Here is a 13175-nt window from a genome sequence, read left to right as displayed (position 1 = left end):
ACATTCCAGACGATCCTGCTGGCTCTCAGAAGGAAATCAAACCGAGTAGATGTTTCATTTCAGACCACGATGTCACAGAGTCCTGATAAACCAAGGGAAGACACATGACACACGTAACCACGATGTCTCTGCTTCATCTCACTCCGTCCCTGAGCCTCTTGTCACTAATAAAACTCACAAAACCTCAAGGGGGGAAAAAGTGAACACAGCCGGAGCACAACGGTTATTCCGTGTGAGCTATATGAATGATAACATAGTCTCCTCCATGATGAAACGCTCTGCCTTTATCTCACTACGGCTGACTGTGTCTTTCCTCCTGTTCTGTTTCTCTCTGTCAGTTTATCACAGAAACATGAGGTGAGCCACCAGTGCCTGAATCACCTTCAGTCACTGGTCTCCTCCCAGTTAGCAGCAGCAGGAGCAATAACAGGCGACTAGTTTACTACGTATCAGTGTTGCCAACTTAGTGACCTGGTCGCTAGATTTAGCAACTTTTCAGACCCCTTTAGTGACTTTATTTCTAGCAACATATCTATCTGTTCAGTGGACCAATGATCAGCCAGACAGAGTCATCAATGAGCTGTGAATGTGTGTATTGACCAATCACTGATCCTCATTGTTTTTATTCTAAATGGTTTAACTTTACTGTCTAAATTTGACTTTTGTTATAGTTAATTTATTCCAGTGCGGGATCATCTCTCTATTCATGATACTTCAGTTAGAGTTGATACAGCAGCCTGCATAAATATTAATATTAGAGGCAGATTTACAGCTGCTTGAAAAAAAGAAAAATAGCTAATGCAATAGCTCATTACAGTCAGTTTAGTTTAATTTAACTTAATTTTCTTTAATTTTTTAAAAAATCTGGCAAGTAATTATGACATGACGCAATCTAGTTACTCTTCCTGCAGGCTTTAGCTACTTCCCACTGACAGTAGTTGGTAACACTGCTGAGCACTGCAGCTGTAACTGCAACAGTGCTAGTTAGCCGACAACTAGCAGTTCACAACAGAACAACAAGGACTACTTATTGTAGCAATTAGTATTGCTCTTACTCACTACTCCATAGCTAGGCCTATATATACCATACTATACTATACATACTATATATATCTACAATATGTAGCAGTAAGAAACAGCAATGGTGGGCAACTAATAATAGCTAGCAGCTAACAACAATAAAACTAGCGACAGTTAACAACAGCAGTTGCTTAACTTCAGCAACATTTGGGTGAAGTCTGGTGGGTTTGGTGACTTTCATCAGACTTCTTTTATTGGATGCTGGGTGTTTTCCTTTTGATGGAGCTAGGCTAGCAGTTTCCCCCTGCTTCCAGTCTTTGTGCTAAGCTAGGCTAAACTCTCTGAAAACTTCAGTAAAAAGATCTGTTTAGATAAACAATTACTGGTCCTTTGTCTCGTATTCAGTCTTCAAAATTGTATTTTGCTTTAACCACTTATATACATATATTCTCACCCACACAATGATTTTGTTTGTTTTGTAATGTGACCAAATAAAAAAATCGTGTTTACAATTTAAGGAATAAATGACTTGTTATGATGTCATTGTTTTTTTGCAGTGTAGTTTACAGAATGACCTCACATCTATAATTATATAAAATGTGCTGAGTGTCCACCGCAGTGTTTTGTCAGAGTGGTCAGCAGGGATCCTCTGGGTCGTTTGGGGGTTTATAGCTGAGTGAAGAATAATTTAATTTCACCATAATTTAATTTACTAGAAATTATCCCGGTCAGAGAATGTACAGATATAACATAGAGTATAATCACAGGCTTCTCTCACCACTATTGTTTCCCACATACAGTGTAAACATTAAACTCAACACTGGATCAACAACAACTGCAGTCCTCCCACAGGCTGCTCCGGGACTGAATCTGATCAGCTCTGGGTGAGTTTGGCTCGTCGGTCACGTCGACCCCTCGTCACAGGTTACTGTAAGTCAGTGAGCGGTTTAACAACAGTAATGATCCCTTTTCATCTGAACAGAGTCTATTAACAAGGGAAAAAAAGCAAAGATTTACAGAAACCTTTTTCTTCTTCTCATATTTATGTTGTGACACCTTCGCGGGTTCGTACATTTTATCCTCTGCTCATTTCAACGAAGGTACGACCACTAACTACAGCAGCAGAAACACACCGGCGTCCATCTTGGAGAATATCAGAGCTTTTACAGACTCACTGAGTGTAAACCTGAGAGATTATTTATTATTTATTTTTGTTCTGGATTTGTTTCTTTAACTTTTTATTATTCTTTTACAAGTGTAACTTTTTTTATTTTACTTTTTTACATAGTCTGTACATATGTACGTGTGTGTGTGTGTGTGTGTGTGTGTGTGTGAGTGTGTGTGAGTGTGTGTGTGTGTGTGTGTGTATACTGTAACTTCTTATATTTATGCATTTCTATATACTGAGTACATAAACAGTATATATATGTCTACACACACATATATACAAAATATACACATACACTGAATGTACACATTTATAATACTGATTATAATGAATAAATATATTACTTATATACAGAACATAAAGCATATACACATACTGTATGTATATATGTATGTTTATATACATACCGTATTTCCTCTAGTAGTGGGCGGGGCCTTTATTTACCTCACCTGCAGGGGGCACCAGGTCTTTATTGGAAGCAGGCTTATATTAAAAAAGGTCTTTATTTCTAATTCCCTCTTTGTTTTCTGTTCTGCTTCTGTTCGTTCTCTACTGTGTTGTGGGACTTTAAACATACCTACAGCCATGTTGTGGCACTTGTATGTTGCTACAAACCACAGTTGGCTGAGACATTAACATATATAATAACAATAATAGAATAATGATAAACTTTATTTCTATAGCGCCTTTCAAAACCAGAGTTACAAGGTGGTTCACAAAACACAATATAGGTTTAGGGAAGGCTTTTCTAGAGTTGGGGTTAGCCGTTAGCTCTGTTAGCTCCGTTAGCTCCGTTAGCTGTGTTGTGATGTCTGTCAGCAGCTCAAACTGCTGGAATCAGGCCCAGCAAGTCCAAGAGTAATACTGAACTGTAGATCAATTAAAAGTCATTAAAAACCAATGTTCATATGCGATATTCAGTGAGGAAACTTTTAAAATATGACTTATAAACAGAGTTTGGCATGTTTGACAGAGCGACAGCACTTCTGGAAGCTGAGGATCAGGAGGAATAGAGCACAATAACTGAAATAAGTGACAGCAGTGGAAATGTGCATTATGCTTCATTATATAAAAGGTACCAGGAGTTTATCCAGCCATGTTTCTTCCTGGCCTGTTTTTGGGGCCTTTATTTGTTTGTGTTGACCATGTCTGCCCATTATCTTTTAATTGAGGAAATACGGTACATATATATATATATATATATATATATATATATATATATATATATATATATATATACACATATATATAGTATATAAAGTTTGAATTAAAAAATACCCAAAAGTAAAACTTCTCATTGTGTATTTACATAGATTGTATGGCATGTATATAATTTTTTAAATAGCCTATGTATTTTCTAACATTGCTCTTGTTTTTTGCACACTTTTTTTTTTACATTTTGTAAATAATTTCTGTTGCACAATCTCAGACTGTGGCATTTCACCACACACACACTGTACTTGTATAATGATGTATTGATTTGATTTAATGTATGCAGTAAATTAAGGATGTTTAAGCGTAGAGAGAGACGAGCGTTGGCTGCTGGTAAACACAGAAACACTTTTGGCTGGCAGGTTGGTAATCGCTCTCATTAGACAGAAAACTGCTGCGAGGCCAGACCACACCTTCTGCTCCGTCTCTTCCTCTCTTTACTTCTCTTCTTTACTTCTCCTCTCTCTCTCTCTCTCTCTCTCTCTCTCTCTCTCTCTCTCTACATACCCTCCCCCCCTCGGGCAAGTTTCCCTCGCTCTCTCTCACCTACGCAGGGTGTCTCTCGCCCGGCCTTGCGGGTTTGGCAGGGTGGGATGTTATTGTGCTCTGCGGTTCAGGAGGAATGAAGCAAATGAACCTCCAGCACGCTGAGTCATCAATCAACACAATCTGTCACCTAAATCATGAGACGAGTCATCATGGGGGGTGCACGAGTGTGTGTGTGTGTGTGTGTGTGTGCGCGTGCGTGTGCGTGTGTGTGTGGGTGTATGAATGTGTATTGGTGTGGCCAAATGTCATCACAACAATCAGAAGATGAGGAAAACAACTCATCCACGGTGAGAACATTTGTTCCGCTGCTCACATCTTTATCATTGACTGTATATAAATGTGGACGACGCAGCAGCTGTCAATCATGACGTCACACCCCCGTTTATATCAACTTACATATATAATACTACTTTTATATCAAATAACTAATTAAAAAACAAACTGATCAGAAGAACGAGCATGATGAGAACGACCTGGAATGACAGAAACCATCTTTGGGAAAAATGTATCAGACTTTGACTTTTTTTTAGTTTGTCCCATCTGCTAACATGGAGGGGGCGGGGCTTATGACCTCACCTTATGAGCTGTCATGATGTCCATATTCATCTACTTTCAATGGTCTTTATTGTTATTATTTTTTATTTAGTTCAAAGCAAAACACAATCATTTTATTATTAATTATCCTTAATTGTATATATTCAAGTAAAGTCAGTCATTTAAGGCTTTATAGGACTTCAACAACCCGATTTACATCAAGAAACTCATAAATTACAGCTTCTCCAGTCCAGAAAAGTACTTTCTCAAATTAACAATTTGTTTTTCCATAAATTCTGTGGTGGAAAAAGTACTGAGATCAATACCACAATGAAAAAATACTCCATTGCATTAAAGTAACCTTAAATGAACTACTACAGGAGCTACAGGACTCTTTTACAAGTGCATCGAGTTTACATTATAAAAACAGACATTAAAGGATAATTTTGGTAATTTTCTCTGTATTTTTCTTCATGTTTGGATCCAAACCAACAATGAACTGATCTACTAACAAGAGTCACACCGCTGCACTGGGTGACAATAAGAAAATATAGAAAATCACCAGAATTATCCTTTAATGAATGACTATAAATGTTGGAAGTGTCATAACGAGGTTGGATCTTTTGTTCATGTGGTCTGGGAACGTTTAGGAATCATCTCGGAAATTGGTTCGGTTCCTCTGGGACAGATGTTCCACAGTCAGTTTACCAGCGTGATGGTTGGAAACAGCAACCAGACTGATTCTATGAAACTGGAAAATCCTCCAAAATACTGTAACTTAAAGAACAGATGGATGAAATTATCAATATTAATTGTTACAAAGTCATATTTATTAGGATTTGTATGAGTTTGTATGTGTATTTAAAGGATCTACAGTCCTGTTTAAAGCTTGATGTAAACTATAAAAGGGGAGATTTGGTTTCATTTCTGGTTCAGAGTTTCCAGTTTCCAGTAAAGCCGTGTGTGTGTTTCAAGTGTTTCAAGTGTTTCAAGTGTTAGGAGAAACTCGTGTCACCTGTTTGCGTCCTGACAAACCATAACCAGAAAGGTTTTAGAGAGATTTTTGAGATCTTCATCTTCCACATAACCACTTACCATGAGTCATCTGATCACTTGAGCTTCAGATACACTGATCACTCAATGGATTATTAAAAACAGTTATGACATTTCTCATAACTGAGAAATGATGTAATAATGCGACCTGTCCCTGAGTTTGATAAAACACAACTTAAACTATTAAAATCTTCAAACAGACCCGGACCAGCAGATGGAGGATGGAGGACCTGTCGGAGTTCAGACTGATAATTTATAACTAATGTTTTAATAATCAGATTATGGAGATGATATGGTGGACAGATGAGGCTTTTGGGAGTCCCCAGTTTGCCGGGGTGGTAGTCCAGACTTGGTGTACTCTCCCAGATAAAAGGAATAACCAGAAGTCGTGTCCATAATTCATGAGCGTTATCATGGGACAAGGAATAAGGTGGATATACTGTGTATCATGTTGTTGCAGCTCTTTGATGAAGCTCTCTGAGTTTTTTTTTTTTTTATGTCTGCTGGTTCCATCAGATGGAAATATTCTACATCTGCTGCCTCATTTCATACACATTTCACCTAAAGTCATCCTGACAGATTTGGGATCTTTGGGAAACTTTGAGATCTCCACTAGAATTTAAAATAAAGTTCTGTTCAAGTTCAAGTTCATCTTTATTGTCATGTGTATTAAACATACAATGAAATACTTGTGCTCTGCCTTAACACAACACACCATCCCAAACCAGTAAAAAAAAAAAAAAAAGAAGAAGAAAGAAAGAAAAGAGAGTTTGAACGACATTTGGCTGCTGCATCTTAAAGGAGTCATCATTTTTCAAATGTGTCTTAAAACACCAGTCAGGAGTCCAAATGAACATTAAAGCTGTTTTTCTTGCTGTAATCATTCCTCCTGTTCATACTGACCATTAGAAGATCCCTTCATAATGACCTTACAATGGAAGTGATGGAGGACAAAAATGTATTTAAAAGTTAATCTGAAGCTAATATGAAGCTTCAGCGTCCAAATGAGTCAAATCAAGTAGATATCTTTCAACGTTACAGTCTTTTTAGAGCCAAAGTTCCTCTTTTTGTTACTATACTTCCACCTGCAGCTCAACAGGGAAACACTGTCCGAGGAAACACAAAGAGGGAATTTGATGCTAAAAAGACTGTAAATGTGTCAGATATCCACTTGATATGACTAACTCAGACTGCTGAAGCTGAATAGAAGCTTCACACAGACTTTTAAATGACTGTGTGGACACACTGTGGATTTTATCCTCCATCACTTCCATTGAAAACACATTTGAAGGATCTTTTAATATCCAGTATGAACAGGAGGAATGATTACAGACACCTGACCGCTGGTTTAACACACTGGGAACACTGGGAACTGGTCCTTTAAGAAGTGAATATTAAAACATCCAAACTGTCGCTTCTAGGTTTTGGACTAAGTCCTGGTTCATCTGTACTTGGGAGGCCCCTGTTGTTATGTTCTGTTTCCCATGAAACAAAAATAACAAAACCATTTAATTCCAGTTTTTCTGCCCAGTTTCATTTTAATAACTTTAAACATTAAACCTCTGCAGAGCTGCACTTTGCTCCATTTAGACTTTGGAGTTTTAATTCCCGGGTTTGAAATGTCAACGTCACAACATGGAGGCCTCTTAATGGCCTGGTATGACCTGTCCTGGCACTGGTTTCACTGGTTGGCTGGCACTGGTACTGAGCACCGGCTGTAAGAGCATTAGGATCTTTGGGCATTCTTTGATGGAGCATTAATAAACAGAACAGCTGGGTGACATAACGCCACACTGCTGATTGTTTCTGTTAAGAATCAGATTGATCCCACCTGGCCGCCGGCCCGCGCTCGGCTCTGTTAGGTAATCGTTTTCTCCTCAGTGACGTCAGAGCTGGAGGTGCCGACCGGAGCTGAGAATACCCCAATCATGATTCTGGTGTATTTAACGAACGCTGTTTAAAAACCCGCAACTTCCTGTTTGGTTGTGTTGTTGGCAAATCGCTTCAGCTCCGTCCCGTAAACGGAGGCAGAGTTTTGCAGAACTACCTGACCACAGGACATCAATAAAGAACAACCGTCTTCACCCCCCATGCAGGTTTCAACATCTGCTGCACTGAAGCAACAACGCCGGCGTTTCAACACGTCCAGCAGCTGCAGGCGGGCTGACAGTCAGTCCGTCAGTCCAGGGTCAGATCCAGGTCTCGTGGTTCTGACTGATCAAGTACAATGGATGTAGAGGAGGAAGATCTCAGAAATCTCTCTACAACCTTTCTGATTATGTTTGTCAGGATGCAAACAGGTGACACGAGTTTATTCCGACACTTGAAACACGCAGGTTCACTGGAAACTGGAAACTCTGAACCAGCGGAAACCAAATCTGGCCCTCCAACGAAAAACTGAAGTTCCCCTTTTATAGTTTACATCCAACCTTAAACAGGACTGTAGATCCTCTAAATACACATACAAATCATACAAATACAAATCCTAATAAATATGTAATATTTAATACAAATACATACAAATTTACCTGATAAATAACAGAAAATAATAAAAATCTGCTTCATTTAAATGTCCTTTCTGTCCTCATTCAGTCAAACAAACTTTATTCATTGAGCACCTTTTGCACAGGTTCAATGCAATTCAAAATGTTTTACAAATGACTGACAGGCTGATAATAAGGCAGAACAAATGTAAATATATTGAGACTAATGCACACAAGAAATAAAAATGATGAAAATGTGATAACCCTGACGCTCTCTGGTTAGTGATAGTGTGTTTTTTTTATATGTGGATGTATAAGTGTTCTGCGTTTTATACGTACTATCATTCAAAATAACATCTGACAGCTGATGATGGTGTAATCCAGGTTGTAAATTAATTATGATTGGTGCAGCTCAGCGACAGACTGAGGACTGAACTGCAGTAAATTAACCAGTCTGGCATTTAAAGGTCACATATTCTGCTTTTTGTGATTTTCTGTTATTTATGGTATTTTTTTCTCTGTGTTGTCGACTCTCATATTTCAGATCTGATTCAGCTCCAACATAAAGAAGGAGAAAAAGAAGTGAAATCCTGCTACTATAGTTTGTTTACGTAGCCTCCGGAGCCGGAGGAAGCTTCCTGAAGCTGACCAATCAGAACAGAGTGGGCTCACCAGGAGGCGGGGCCTTAAAGAGACAGGAGCTAAAACGGCCTGTTTCAGACAGAGGCTGAACTGAGGGGCTGCATAAAGGACCAGTAGAAGATCAATAAGGAGTTTTTAACTGGAAATCATGCAAAGATATTCCAGTAGAGCCCCAGAATATAAATATAGAGCTGGAAATGTGCAGAATATGTGTCCTTTAACTAAAAGATGTTCAACAGATTAAACAGAAATGTCTTTTTACTTCTTAATCTATAATAAAAAACTCTCCCCCCCCCAAAAAAAGCAACAAAAACACTTCCCAGTGGATGATTAAGTAGTCATCTTGCTCCTCAACAGCAGTTTGTTGTTTCAGCTTCACCGCAAAGCATGTTGGGAATGACTGACGACACTAAAACTGACCCCAAACTAACAGATCACACACACACACACAAACACACACAAATTTAGTTTGGGAATCTACAGAATGTTCTGAGTTCATTAAACTGTAATTAACATTTTGGGTTGACGTCTCTGAAGTCTCTGGTTTGCTTTGAAAGATTCATTTCACTCACAAGTTTGTTTATCAGAGCACACATAGACCTCTGAGACACCAAATAGACCCAAATGCATTTTCACTTTTTGTTGCTACAGCTGCTGGATTTGGACCGTGTTCGTGGTGAGAAGCCAGTGAGGGATCATGTCCAAATCGCTGCTCTAGCTTCTCCTGTTGGCTGTTTGTTACAGCAGGTGAAGGAAGCTGGTTTGATCAGATATCCATCAAACACTGACTGGTTGTATGAACAGATAACAGACGTCCAGGACCAGGACGTCAGTTTAGAAAGTATTACTTATTGAAAGCATATTAGTTATTAATCTGAACATATAGGATGTATAAAGCTGAATACAGAAACCTTAACAGAGAAGCTAATTAGTACTACTACTTTCAACAAATTAAAGACCTAATTAAACATTTGTGTATGAAAAATAAAAAACAAAACATGCATGAATGTGTTGCCCAGTGAAACTTTGAGAAGTGTTTCTGAAGTCAGGTCCTGGTGGAGCTTTACTGGATGTAGAGAGGACGACACAGTGTGACGTCTGCTCGCCAACAGTTTCTCAACCAACACCGGACCAGAGCTGATATTCATTAGACTCTTACTGAAGCATATCTTTATTCCAAACATGTGCACACATCCATTAAGAAGACTTGATTTCAGTTTTATGTGCATGTTGTGGTTTTTTGCCATCTGACCGATGTCTGCTGGGTATTTTCTGATTTAAGTCATAACCCTGCAAATGTGATACTCTTTGATTTTGGAAGGTGCTTGTGTGTCTGCTTGTCTACAATAATCACTGCTGTGTTTGAGAAGTTTAGATTCTTTTTCTTTGAGTAAATCAACAAAACAAAGACGTTTTAGAACAACAGAATAAAGAAAAAGGCTCAACAGCCTCACTGGTCACCTCGGTCAGGCTGCACTTTGAGCTGTGAGTTAACATGCTAACACGCTAACAATGACAACTTTAAACTTTGATTCAGTTCTACCAGTGTGTGTGTGAATGTGTGTGTGTGTGTGTGTAACGGATTAGCAGTTTCTAAGTCCACTCACACACACTTACACACACTCAGAAACAAACACTTTTCAGCCTTTAAATAGTAAAGACCCTGAACAATGAGGAGGAGCTGCTGGAGGATTTTCAGACCAGACTGTTTACGGCTCTCATTACTACTGAATCGCCGCCTCTTAGCTTCTCCGAGTGTTTTCATCATCTTGTCATCCGCTGTATCTGCTGCTCTGCGGTTCACCACTGTCCTGTTAAATTACCAGAGTTTTCTCTGCAGCCCGGAGCTGTAATTGTGGTGCAGAAACAATCTGTGCAAAACAAATAAACTCCTCTGAGCGAGCTCCTCTCCGCCCTCCAAAGACTCTTTGAAAAGCTCTTTAATCTGCTGACTGATTGAATCAATAAAAATCTGAACCCTGATCCGCAGCCAAACCAGTAATTACCTTGTCAAACGCAGAGATGGATGGAGACTTTAATTAAGGGCAGGGACGGCACCCAATCAGGAGGAGGCTGAGGGCAGGGTCTACGCGCTCTGACCCGCCATTGGACGTGTGGGAGGTGTGGTGTGATGTCACAGGCGATGATGTGGGATGTGGCGTCTTGCCCGCACAGGTGTACGGCGGCAGGGCTGATGTGGGGCGTAACCGTGGCAACACATTAATGAGGCATCATTATGGGCTCAGCCTGGTAATTGTCTCGTGTCACAGCACAGACGGCGAGACAACATAATCCAACAACATCTTTACCTGAGCGGCTGTCTGAGGGAGGGCTTGTGTGGTTAAAACTTTATTTATCCACAAAAGATGAACGATGGTCGGCTCCGCCCGCTTCACATTCACTCAAACGTGGACGCAAACTGGTGCAAACGTCTGAACAGGAGAACTGACCCAGAAACAGTTCCCTCGCTTTCGCAGGGGCTCCCCGAGAACAAACACAGTACAATAAAAGAAAGACAAAAAATCCAACATTTAGACAAACATTAAAACTGCAAATAAAAGTTAAGGATAAGATTTTAAAAAAGAGCATCAAACCAGCATTGAATGAAATTTGAACACAGTAACATGAGATAAAGGCCAAGTTAACCTAACCTGAAGATCTACAAGATATAAAAACTACAGGTACAATAATAATAATAATAAACTTTATTTATACGGCACCTTTTAAAACAGTGTTTACATAGAAAAAACGAGATTAAAACAAATCAGAACCACAATTAAATAAAATCCAGTAAATAAAAGTAGGGCCGCAATTGTTTATTTAGTTTCTGTTTTATTAGTTTTCAATAATCTGCCGATTATTTTCTTGATTAATTGTTTCATCCGATCAACAGTCCAAAACCCAAAGATATTCAGTTTACTATCATGTATGACACATAAATCACATTTGAGAAGCTGCAACCAGCAAATTTTTAGGCGCTTTGCTTAAAAAACAACAAAAACAATAATTTGATTATCAAAATTGTTGCCAATTTAATTTGTTCTTGATCAACTGATCAATGAATTGACTAATCGATACAGCTCTAAATAAATAATAATAATACCCATAATAATATAAAATGAGATAAAAACAAATGGTGACTGTGACTGTAAGTTAAATTATACGTTGTGCGTTTTTTTAAGGTCTGATTCATGTTTCTTTAGTCAGAATCTTTAAATGTGAGTGTTTTAGGGAATATGAGGAGAAGTTTCACCTTAGACGACCAATGAAGATCTAAGACTCTGTTTTCCAAACTACAGTATGTACAAAATCCATCAGTTGCTTCTTCATTTTACTCTTAAAATACCACCAATGTGACCAAAAAACACCAGAAGCAGAACTGAGACTGACTAAAGGCTTAAACTGAAACTAATAAAAACACACTGAAGACAAACCAAAAACTGAACTGAAATTGAAATAAAAATTCAAAAACAGAGCTGCAAAGACCTTATAACATAAATAAAGACAGAATGTATACATGAACAGCCACACACATTAAAACACATACACATGTAAAACCATTAACAGTTAATCAATAAGGAATAAATAATAAACTGCTGTAGCTACAAGTCAGACAGACAGTGTGTCGCAACAACCGAACCAGCATCTAACTGGTCCGAAGTGACATTTGCAGGTATGTTTACATGTTGTTTAATGTGCTGCAGCTGAGCAGCTAAATAGCTACCTAGATGCTAACTGACATTAGCGGTGCAGTTTTCCCTTGTGAATGTTTGTTTGGGAGCTCGTTCAACAAGCTAATCTGCAGGACAAGACGTGTGTTCATGTCTGTAAGTTTAGATAAAAAGGAGACTTTAGCAGGAAGCTAATGTGGGTTGTTGTTCAGAGTCTGTGGCTCTTGTGTTGTGTAGCAGGATGCAATCAGGCTCAGTGTGACCGTCTGCTCTGCCTGTGATAGAACGACACGTTATCGCTTTATGCAAAGAGTTGATTTGTTGTAGGGAAATAAGACTATTTAATGAAAATAAAACTAGAGGATAGAGCATAAGTCAGGTGATTTACAGATTAAATATGTTGCTGTAGTAGTCAAACAAAAAGCATTTTAATTTCAGCTGAACTTCAAAAAGTCAAACAAAGTCAACTGAATCTCACAGGTTTTATCATTAGATATTATTATTTTTCAAGCTGCTGTCGTCTCATCAATATGTATCTAAATTTATCCCGAATCTTTAAAACTATTGTATGCAGGCTGTTGTTTAGACTGTTGAACTGAAGCATCACATTTAGAGATGCTAACTGACATTAGCGGTGCAGTTTTCCCTTGTGAATGTTTGTTTGGGAGCTCGTTCAAGCTGAGCTGCAGGACAAGACGTGTGTTCATGTCTGTAAGTTTAGATAAAAAGGAGACTTTAGCAGGAAAGCTAATGTGGGTTGTTGTTCAGAGTCTGTGGCTCTTGTGTTGTGTAGCAGGATGCAATCAGGCTCAGTGTGACCGTCTGCTCTGCCTGTGATAGAAC

General features: G+C 38.7%; 2 protein-coding genes and 1 long non-coding RNA gene across 3 annotated transcripts in view; 1 reads left to right on the top strand and 2 right to left on the bottom strand.

Annotated features, from left to right (window-relative positions):
• LOC122986896 (NLR family CARD domain-containing protein 3-like) overlaps window positions 1-13175 on the top strand; it is a 1497050-nt gene that overhangs the window by 473903 nt on the left and 1009972 nt on the right. The gene's annotated exons all lie outside the window — the stretch shown is intronic.
• LOC122986857 (NLR family CARD domain-containing protein 3-like) overlaps window positions 1-13175 on the bottom strand; it is a 934102-nt gene that overhangs the window by 841990 nt on the left and 78937 nt on the right. The gene's annotated exons all lie outside the window — the stretch shown is intronic.
• On the bottom strand, window positions 9820-10813 carry LOC122987958. Its single transcript, XR_006404672.1, has 2 exons — window positions 10668-10813; window positions 9820-10532 (listed from the first exon to the last, which is right to left on the bottom strand). It is a non-coding gene; the product is annotated as an uncharacterized LOC122987958 (long non-coding RNA).

This window comes from Thunnus albacares, chromosome 1, assembly GCF_914725855.1.
Source record: "Thunnus albacares chromosome 1, fThuAlb1.1, whole genome shotgun sequence".
Taxonomy (NCBI): Eukaryota; Metazoa; Chordata; class Actinopteri; order Scombriformes; family Scombridae; genus Thunnus; species Thunnus albacares.
Note: the sequence above shows the minus strand (reverse complement) of the source record. Positions and strands in the feature narration are given on the sequence as shown.